An 11,489-nucleotide genomic window follows, 5' to 3' on the forward strand; every position below is an offset into this window, starting at 1 on the left:
CATGATGGATGTCGCACAGTGTTGTAGACAGACAGTCTTGAATGGGAATGTCTTAAAAAACATTCATGAGAAGTGCAATGGAAATCATGTAGCTATGAACTCTTATCCGTACGAATAATTTTATAGTTTTGTTAAATTTTTAAATTTGTAAAAGTGGACAGCTTTCACAGAAACTCTTATGCTGAAACTTCTCAGTTTCAAGTTGATTATCCCGAACACTACCCTATGGAGCACCGCCAAGTGACTGATTGCTCTTTGTTGAGCTCTTTGATTTTCTGATTCATAACTTAGTCATGGTTCTGAATAAGCCATTTTGTCGTCTTTCTGACAAAGCTCGACTCTTTGAATATAGTTTTGCTCATAGCGATTGAGAAATATATGTATAGCTTCGTCTTTTTTCAATCTTAAACTTTCTTTGCCATGAGACTTACTTCAAGGTGCATACTTTGCAGCCTCACAAATCTAAAGAGTCCTTGATTGAGATACCTCTACTCTAGAAAATATGATTAGCCTAGCTTATACTAAAACCTTTGTATCTTGACTTTCAGCTTTGTAAGTGAGCACATAATGAATCTTAAAGAGATTGACATGGAGTACAATGAATTGGCTCTTGGATCAGGCATTGAGAGTTGGGGCCAAGTGCCAACACTGGGGTGCACCTCTTCTTTCATTCTTGATCTAGCAGGCGTGGTGATTGAAGCTATGTCTCATAATAGTCATTTCTCCGGAAATTCACCCAAAAAAATTTTAGAAGAAGAATCGGACAACGTGATGAGATATGTCTTGAAACTATTTTGGTCTTCAATCTTAGCATTTTTTTTTATTTCCAAAATTGACCTCTACCTTCAAGAACTAAAGAACATAACCACATCCTTCTTATATATTCTACGATTTACAGAAAGTTATCACTTGAGTCTCATGTGTTATGTAGCTTGAGGAAAAGAATTCCTTTCGATTGTAGGTGTTTGTTCCAAATGTGTAAGCAAAAATCTCTCCGTGCTCTTAATTAGTCTGTTTCACTTTAATTGATTGGTAACTTAATCTTCTGCATCATGTGCTAGAATTAGGACAGTGTCGGGTATTAATTATTATTGGTTAATTATGGTAATTAACAATTGGATGGTTCATAAGATAGAATTTCATGAAACTCCACAATTTTAGATTGAAATGACTATGGCTGTATTGTAACTGTTAATAGTTTGATAAAAGTAAAATCAATTCATTGTGAACTATCAATGTAGCAGGCCCGGCTACAGGCGGGCTAATTGGCTAGTCTTTATATATATATATATATATTATAGCTCTACCCTCTTCAATTGAAGAAGCGTTTTTAGAGTGTCCACATGTCATGGCTAATTAAGAAAAAGTAGGAGATAAAAATGAAACAAATATTTATCTTTATCCTTAGATATATATTATAATTATACCCTCATAGAGACTCCAGTTCTTTCTAAACTCTATTACTAAAAAAAAAAAGTAGGATATAAAATAGGAAGCGTTTCTAAAGTGTCTACGTGTCATAGCTAATTAAGAAAAAGTATGAGATAAAATAGAAAACAAATATTTATCTTTATCCTTAGATATATATAATAGCTATATGAAAAAAACAATATATTTCCACTAAAAAAAAAACGATATATATTACGAAAAAAAAATAGGAGACAAAAAACTAAATTGCTAAAAACAATAATTTCCACCAAAAACGATTTTCCTAAAACCCTTTCGATTTGCTGCATCATCCATTGTGTGATTTAGACATTTATTCAGTTAAGGATTCAAAAAATCACAATTACGACCACAATAATTACGACATATTCTAATTCTTTAGATATATATTATAGTTATACCCTCACCAATCTATTTTTTTGGAACACTCGCAGGGAATCCAGTTTTTTTTAAACTCTATTACTACTTGTAAAAAAGTAGGATATAAATAAGAAAACAATCTCATCTAAAGTTTCAGAGAGTCTCTAACTTTTCCTAAACACTATAACTAATTACGAAAAAATAATCTCATCTAGAGTTTCATAGTCTCCAACTTTTTCTAAACAATATAGCTAATTACAAAAAAAAAATTGCTATAAACAATAGTTTCCACCGAAAACGATTTTCCTAAAACCCTTTCGATTTGATGCGCCATCCACAATGGAATTTAAACATTTATTCATAGTTAATGATTCCAAAAATCACAATAATTATGACATATTCCAATTAAATTTATAAATTTTCAACACTATATATATATATATATATATATATATATATTAGTAATTCTCTAAAAAATAACTACTTAAGTTAACTTAAAATAAGTACGTACGTAAAACTTCACCTACAAAATGAATTCAAACCTAATTTTTTGTGGTTATGAAGCACTCACTATAATGATTATCTTCCCAAAATTTCAGTTCATTTGGAAAGATAATTCGGCTGAATAACGAGATTCAGTTAAAGTGAACGTTGGGCTTAAATAAATTATATACCAAACCAAAACAAATTACATGTGGAAAATTAAATTATACAAAAAATAACATCACAAAATATATAATAGAAAATGAAAAAAAAAATAACGGCAAAACAATAATGACAAATATTTTAAAACATATATAATACTGAATGAAACTAACGTTAAAGAACAATTAATGGGGAACCGAAAACTAGATGCAAATGCATCGAACTAACCTCAGATAATATTTAATGAGAAATCGGAAACTGGATGCAAATGCAAGCATTAAACTAATCTCAAAAAATAATTAATAGAAAATCGGAATATGGATACAACTGCATTAAACTAACCTCAAAGAATAATTAACGGGAAATCAAAACTTTGAAGCAAATACATCAAACTAATATCAAAAAATAATTGTCGGGAAATCAGAAACTGGATGCAAATGCATTGAACTAACCCTCAAAGATTAAATTAACGGGAAACCGAAAACTGGATGCAACTGCATTGAACTAATCTCAAAGAAAAATTAATTATAAATTGGAAACATGATACAAATGCGTGGAACTAATCTTAAAGAATAATTAACGGAAAATCAAAAACCGAATGCAATTGCACTGAACTAATCTTAAAAAATAAATTGGATGCAAATGCATTGAACTAACCTCAAGAAATACTTAACGGGAAATTGGAAACTGGATACAAATTCATTGAATTAACCACAAACAATAATTAACAGGAAATCGAAAACTAGATGCAAATGCAACCTTATCAAATAATAAACGAGACATCAGAAACGATATGCAAATGCATTAAACTAATCTTACAGAATAATTAATCGGAAATCAGAAACTGGATGCAAATGCATTGAACTTATCTCAAAGAACAATTAACATGAAATTGAAAATTGGATGCAAATGTATTGAACTAACCGCAAATAACAATTAACGAGAAATCGGAAACTAGATGCAACCGCATTGAACGTACTAACCTAAAAAAAAATAACGAAAATCGGAAATTGGATTCAACTGCATTGAACTAACCTCAAAATATAAATAACGGAAAATCAGAAACTGGATGCAAATGCATTGAACTAACCTCAAAACATAGTTGGATTATATGTTGTGTTTTGCATTTAAAATTGTGTTTATCTTATCTCTTTCTGTATGATTGGTAAGTATTATTCAAGTAGCTTCAATATATACGAACTTCGCCTTATTAGGCAATCTCACAAATGAAGTTGAAGGGTTTTATCAAATGTGAGTTTTTCTTTAATAGAGAGTGAGGTTTTCACATTATAAGAAATTTGGATGAGTGATTAATATATATAATATTAATATATAATAGTTCTGCATATTTGCAAATATTTTTTAGAATAATTAATATAACAACACCCGTTCGTAGATAATCTTTGCAGATTTCACATAGTAAGTAATGCATAATTTAAATAATAATTAACGGTAAATCGGGAACTGGATAATCTTTGATGATCCAATATAGTAAATCAAACATAATTTATTTTTTATGTCATGTTTGCAAGGACACTACAGATGAATCAATAAAAATTTGTATTACACACCACATTGGATAATTAAAAGGAAATCGAAAACTAGATTCAAATACATAACTAAGCTAAAAAAGTAATTAACGGGAAATCGAAAATTTTATGCAAATGCAATAAACTAAACCCAAAAAGTAATTAACTAGAAATCGAAAACTGGATGCAATTGCATTAAACTAACGTCAGAGAATAACTAACGGAAAATTAGAAATTGGATGCAAATCCTTGAAAAATATTTAATAGGAAATCTTAAACGGTATGCAAATATATTAAACAAACCTCAAATAATAATTAATGGGAAACCAAAAACTGGATGCAAATGCATTGAATTAAACTCAAAAAATAATTAACAGAAAATCAAAAACCGAATGTAATTGCATCGAACTAACTTCAAAAAATAATTAACGGAAAATCGGAAATTGGATGCAAATTCATTGAACTAACCTCATAAAATAATTGGTGGAAAATTAGAAACTAAATGCAAATATGAATTGAAATAACCTCAAAAAATAGTTAACGGAAATCAGAAACCGGATGTAATTGCATCGAACTAACCTCAAAAACTAATTAACGGAAAATCGGAAATTGGATGCAAATTCATTGAACTAACCTCAAACAATAATTAACTGGAAATCGGGAACTAGATACAAATGCAATCTTATCAAATAATAAACGAGAAATCGAAAACTGGATGCAAATGCATTAAACTAATCTCACAGAATAATTAATCGGAAATCAGAAACTGGATGCAAATGCATTGAACTTATCTCAAAGAACAATTAACATGAAATTGAAAATTGGATGCAAATGTATTGAACTAACCACAAATAATAATTAACGAGAAATCGGAAGCTGGATGGAACTGCATTGAACTAACCTCAAAAATTAAATAACGGGAATTGGAAATTGGATACAACTGCATTCAACTAACCTCAAAATATAAATAACGGAAAATTAGAAACTGGATACAGATGTATTGAACTAATCTCAAAGAGTAATTAACGGGAGATTGGAATCTTGATGCAAATGCATTGAACTAATCTCAAAGACTAATTAACGAAACATCAAAAACTGGATGCAACTGTACTGAATTAACCTTAATGAATAACTAACGGGAAATTATAAAGTGAATGCAATTGACTGAACTAACCTCAAATAATAATTAACGAGAAATTGAAAACTTGATGCAACTGCATTGAACTAACCTGAAAGAATAATTAATGAGAAATTGGAAACCGAATGCAATGTACTACATTGAACTAACCTCAAAGAATAATTAATGGAAAATCATAAACTTGATGCAAATGCATTGAACTAATAATCCTAAAACATGTTTGTATTATATGTAGGGGGAATAAATGTCTCGACAAATATAGTTTTGCATTTTAAGTAGTATTTATCATAATTTTGTTATTATAATTAAGAATGTCATGTTATTCAAGTAGCTTCAATATTATCTTCGTCACATTGAGAATTCTCATTAAACTTCAATCAAACTTCTATTATTAAATCTAACAACAAAAAGAAGTCGATGAGTTTTATCAAGGTTTAATGATTCGTTTTTATAGAGAGTGGTGCAAGAAATTTGAATGACTGATTAATATAATTTTCATATCTCATAGTTATGCATAGTTGCTAATATTTTTTACAATAATTTAATATAACGGCACCCGTTCGTAGGACGGGTTTGAAAGCTAGTATATATGTTATAGCTCTACCCTCTTCAATTGAGGAAGCGTTTCTAGAGTGTCCACGTGTCAAGGCTAATTAAGAAAAAATAGGAGATAAAATAAGAAACAAATATTTATCTTTATCCTTAGATATATATTATAATTATACTCTCACAAAGACTCCAGTTTTTTTTAAACTTTATTACTAAATATAAAAGCAGTTTTTTCTAAACTCTATTACTAAATATAAAAAAGTAGGATATAAATAAAGAAACAATCTCATCTAGAGTTTCACATACTCTCTAACTTTTTCTAAACACTATAGCTAATTATGAAAAAACAATTACATCTAGAGTTTCACAAAATCTTTAACTTTTCCTAAATAATATAGCTAATTACGAAAAAAAAAATAGTAAACAAAAAACTAAATTGCTAAAAACAATAATTTCCATCGAAAACGATTTTTCTAAAACCCTTTCGATTTGATGCGCCATCCACAGTGTGATTTAGACATTTATTCATAGTTATATATATATATATATATATATATATATAATCTATTTTTTGAAACACTCGCAGGGACTCCAGTTTTTTCTAAACTCTATTACTACTTATAAAAAAGTAGAATATAAATAAGAAAACAATCCCATATAAAGTTTCATAGAGTCTTTAACTTTTTCTAAACACTATAACTAATTATGAAAAAACAATTCCATCTAGAGTTTCACAAAAACAATCTCATCTAGAATTTCATAGAGTCTCCAACTTTTCCCAAAAAATATAGCTAATTACGAAAAAAAATATGAGACAAAAAAAAAACTAAATTGCTAAAAACAATAGTTTCCACCGAAAACAATTTTCCTAAAACCCTTTCGATTTGATGCGTCATCCACAATGGGATTTAAACATTTATTCATAGTTAAGGATTCCAAAAATCACAATTCTAGTCACAATAATTACGACAGATTCCAATTAAATTTATAAATTTTCAACACTATATATATATATATATATATATATATATATATATATATATATATATATATATATCACAATATATATATATATATATATAATTCATTGGGATATGAGATTGAGTTTAAAGTGGACGTTGGGCTTAAATAAATTATATACCAAACCAAAACAAATTACATGTGGAAAATTAAATTATACAAAAAATAACATCACAAAATATATAATAGAAAATTAAAAAAAATAACGGCAAAGCAATAATAACAAATATTTCAAAACATATATAATACTGAATGAAACTAACGTCAAAGAACAATTAATGGGGAACCGAAAACTATATTCAAATGTATCGAACTAACCTCAAATAATATTTAACGGGATATTGGAAACTGGATGCAAATGCAAGCATTAAACTAATCTTAAAAAGTAATTAATAGAAAATCAGAATATGGATACAACTGCATTAAACTAACCTCAAAGAATAATTAACGAGAAATCAAAACTTGGATGCAAATACATCAAACTAATATAAAAAAAATAATTGTCGGGAAATCGAAAACTGGATGCAAATGCATTGAACTAACCTCAAAGAAAAATTAATTATAAATTGGAAACATGATGCAAATGCGTGAAATTAATCTTAAAGAATAATTAACGGAAAATCGGAAACCGGATGCAACTGCACTGAACTAATCTTAACAAATAAACTATATGCAAATGCATTGAACTAACCTCAAGAAATAATTAACAAGAAATTGGAAATTGGATGCAAATTCATTGAACTAATCTCAAACAATAATTAACGGGAAATCAAAAACTAGATGCAAATGCAACCTTATCAAATAATAAACGAGAAATCGGAAATTGTATACAAATATATTAAACTAATCTCACAGAATAATTAATGGGAAATCAGAAACTGGATGCAAATGCATTGAGCTGACCTCAAAGAACAATTAATAGGGAATTGAAAATTGGATGCAAATGTATTGAACTAACTGCAAAGAATAATTAACGAGAAATTGAAAACTAGATGCAACTGCATTGAACTAACCTAAAAAAAACGGGAATCAAAAATTGGATTCAACTACATTGAACTAACCTCAAAATATAAATAACGGAAAATCAGAAACTGGATGCAAATACATTGAACTAACCTCAAAACATAGTTGGATTATATGTTGTGAGTATGTCTTGATAAGTATAGTTTTGCATTTAAAATAGTATTTATCTTATCTCTTTCCGTATGACTGGTAATTCCTTACTATTCAAGTAGCTTCAATATATATAAACTTCGCCTTATTAGGCAACCTCACAAAATTTCAATCAAATTTATATTATTAAACAACAAAATGAAGTTGAAGGGTTTTATCAAAGGAGTTTTTTTTTTTAATGGAGAGTGAGGTTTTCACATTATAATAACTTTGGATGAGTGATCAATATAATATTAATATATAATAGTTATGCATATTTGTAAATATTTTTTAGAATAATTAATATAATAACACCCGTTCGTAGATAATCTTTGCAGATTCCTCATAGTGAGTCATGTATAATTTAAAGAATAATTAATGGGAAATCGGGAACTGGATAATCTTTGATGATCCCACATAGTAAATCAAACATAATTTATTTTTTATGTCAAGTTTGCAAGGACACTACAGATAGATCAGTAGAAGTTGGTATTACACACCACATTGGATAATTAAAAGGAAATCGAAAATTGGATTCAAATACATAACTGAACTCAAAGAGTAATTAACGGGAAATCGAAAATTTTATGCAAATACAACAAACTAAACTCAAAAAGTAATTAACTAGAAATCAGAAACTGGATGCAATTGCATTAAACTAACATCAGATAATAACTAACGGAAAATTAGAAATTGGATGCAAATCCTTAAAAAATATTTATTGGAAAATCGTAAATGGTATGCAAATACATCAAACAAATCTCAAATAATAATTAATGGGAAACCATAAACTGTATGCAAATGCATTGAACTAAACTCAAAAAATAATTAACAGAAAATCAAAAATCGAATGCAATTGCATTGAACTAACCTCATAGAATAATTGGTGGGAAATCAGAAACTAAATGCAATTATGCATTAAAATAACCTCAAAGAATAATTAACGGGAAATCAGAAACATGATGTAATTGCATCGAACTAACCTCAAAGCATAAATAATCAGAAACTAGATGCAGATGTATTGAACTAACCTTAAAGAATTATTAACGGAAAATTGGAAACTAGATGCAATTGCAATGAACTCATCTCAAAGACTAATTAACAAAACATTGAAAAAGGGAGGAAACTACACTGAACTAACCTAAATGAATAATTAACATGAAATTATAAATTTGATCTAAATGCATTGAACTAACCTCAAAAAATAATTAATAGGAAATCAGAAACTTGATGCAAATGCATTGAATTAATCTCAAAAAACAATTAACATAAAGTCGGAAATTGGATACAACTGTATTGAACTAACCTCAAAGAATAATTAACAGAAAATCATAAACTGGATGCAACCTGCATTAAACTAAAATTAGATATTAACTAACGGGAAATCAGAAATTGGATGCAAATGCATTGAAATAACCTCAAAGAATAGTGAACTGGAAATCGGAAGCCGGATGTAACTGTATCGCACTGACCTCAAAGCATAAATAACTAGAAATTGTAAACTATCGAACTAACCTAGAAAAGCAATTAACTGGAAATCAGAAACTGGATGCAGATGTATTGAACAAATCACAAAGAGTAATTAACGAAACATCAAAAACTGGATTCAACTGTACTGAATTAACCTTAATGAATAACTAACGGAAAATTATAAAGTGGATGCAATTGCACTGAACTAACCTCAAATAATAATTAACGGGAAATCGGAAACTTGATACAACTGCATTAAACTAACCTCAAAGAATAATTAATGGGAAATTGGAAATTGAATGCAACGTACTACATTGAACTAACCTCAAAGAATAATTAATGGAAAATCAGAAACTTGATGCAAATGCATTGAACTAATAACCCTAAAACATGTTTGTATTATATGTAGGGGGAATAAATGTCTCGACAAATATAGTTTTGTATTTTAAGTAGTGTTTATCATAATTTTTTTTATTATGATTAAGAATGTCAAGCTATTCAAGTAGCTTCAATATTATCTTCGTCACATTGGGCATTCTCACAAAACTTCAATCAAACTTCTATTATTAAACCTAACAACAAAAAGAAGTCGATGAGTTTTATCAATGTTTGGTGCTTCCTTTTTATAGAGAGTGGTGCAAGAAATTTGAATGACTGATTAATATAATTTTCATATCTCATAGCTATGCATAGTTGCTAATATTTTTTACAATAATTTAATATAACGGCACCCGTTCGTAGGACGGGTTCGAAAGCTAGTTATTATATTTGAGACCAGACCTTGACATGATTTGGAATTCCCCCATCATAGACGACTTTGTTCCTTGCTTTCCAGACAGATACCAATATACCATGTATGAGATAGCAGCGGCAGACCAAATGTCCTTTAGTATTGGGATCCAGTTTTTGCAGACATTAGTGAGATCTTGAAAGTTAGAGATGTCCCCAATAATCTGATCGAAAAATGTCTTTCAAATGATTCCACTGTTTGAAGGCAAATGGACATGTAAAAATAATGTGTGTCTTGGACTCCTCGTTTTCGTGACATACAAAGCACCTTGAAGCTAGCTTGAAACGCAGTTTCTTACTCTCATATTATCATCCGTGTGCATGACACCCTATAAGATCTTCTAGCCCACCCCTGCTATCCTTGGTTGAGTTTTTGACTTCCATAGAAACTGTGCGCAAGGGGGCTTCAGCATTTTCTTTTTGATATATATATATATTTTTTTTTGTCAGAAGGTTTAAACAATAAAGATCAACAAAATTATATATCTATTTCAATTAACAAAACTAGAGTGCGTTGACTACTAAGAATTTAATATGGACTGATAAAGTTAACTACTTAAACACTTAAACCATTAATTGATACTACTATGTCTATATATATCTACATAATATAGTCTACAAGTCTACAACAATTCAACAAATTGTTAACTTCCTATAATGTTATAAGTCTACATAACCCTACTATCATGTGGAGAAAACTATAAAAGATCGATTAACATTGAAAGTAAAAAAATTACCTCGTTTTGTTTTTTTTTTTTTTTTAAGTGGAAATTTTATTGATAATGATAACAAGTTTTACAAATAATTAGAACAAGCGTGCAACAAGCTGCGCCGTAAGTCTTTTCTGATTTTTTTTTTTTTTTTTTTTTTTGGGTTGAAGTCTGCCACTTGTTTAAGAATTGAAAGCGAAAGAAAGGATGGAGAGCTTACTAGGTTTGTTATGGGTGATTAGAATTATACAAACTGACCAGTTGGGTTTTGGGCATTTGGCTATTTGTTTTAGTCTCATCAACCCATTAAACATTCAAATACACATTTGTCTATCTTTAATGGTTTTGGATTCAAAATAAATGATAAATGATAATTTTGTAAGGGCAAAGAGAGAAGTAAAAAAAATTGGTTTATGTTGGAATGTTTTCTATTAGTTTTTTTTTTCATACTATTTTTTTTGTTGATTATATCCTTTACTATAATTGTGAACATTTTGAAGGCATGAAATATACAATTAAAGAGAAGCCGCTAGGAAATCAGCGCCATCACTTTCCTTTTCTATTGGTGCAGATACACTAGAGAATTAGATGAGTTGATTATCCTCCTCCAGCAACTCTAAGGTGCCTACCGAGTACAACACACCCCTAGAAAGGTAAACAAGGCTGCTGATTATCTTGCAA

This window comes from Coptis chinensis, chromosome 6 (assembly GCF_015680905.1).
Source record: "Coptis chinensis isolate HL-2020 chromosome 6, ASM1568090v1, whole genome shotgun sequence".
Classification (NCBI taxonomy): Eukaryota; Viridiplantae; Streptophyta; class Magnoliopsida; order Ranunculales; family Ranunculaceae; genus Coptis; species Coptis chinensis.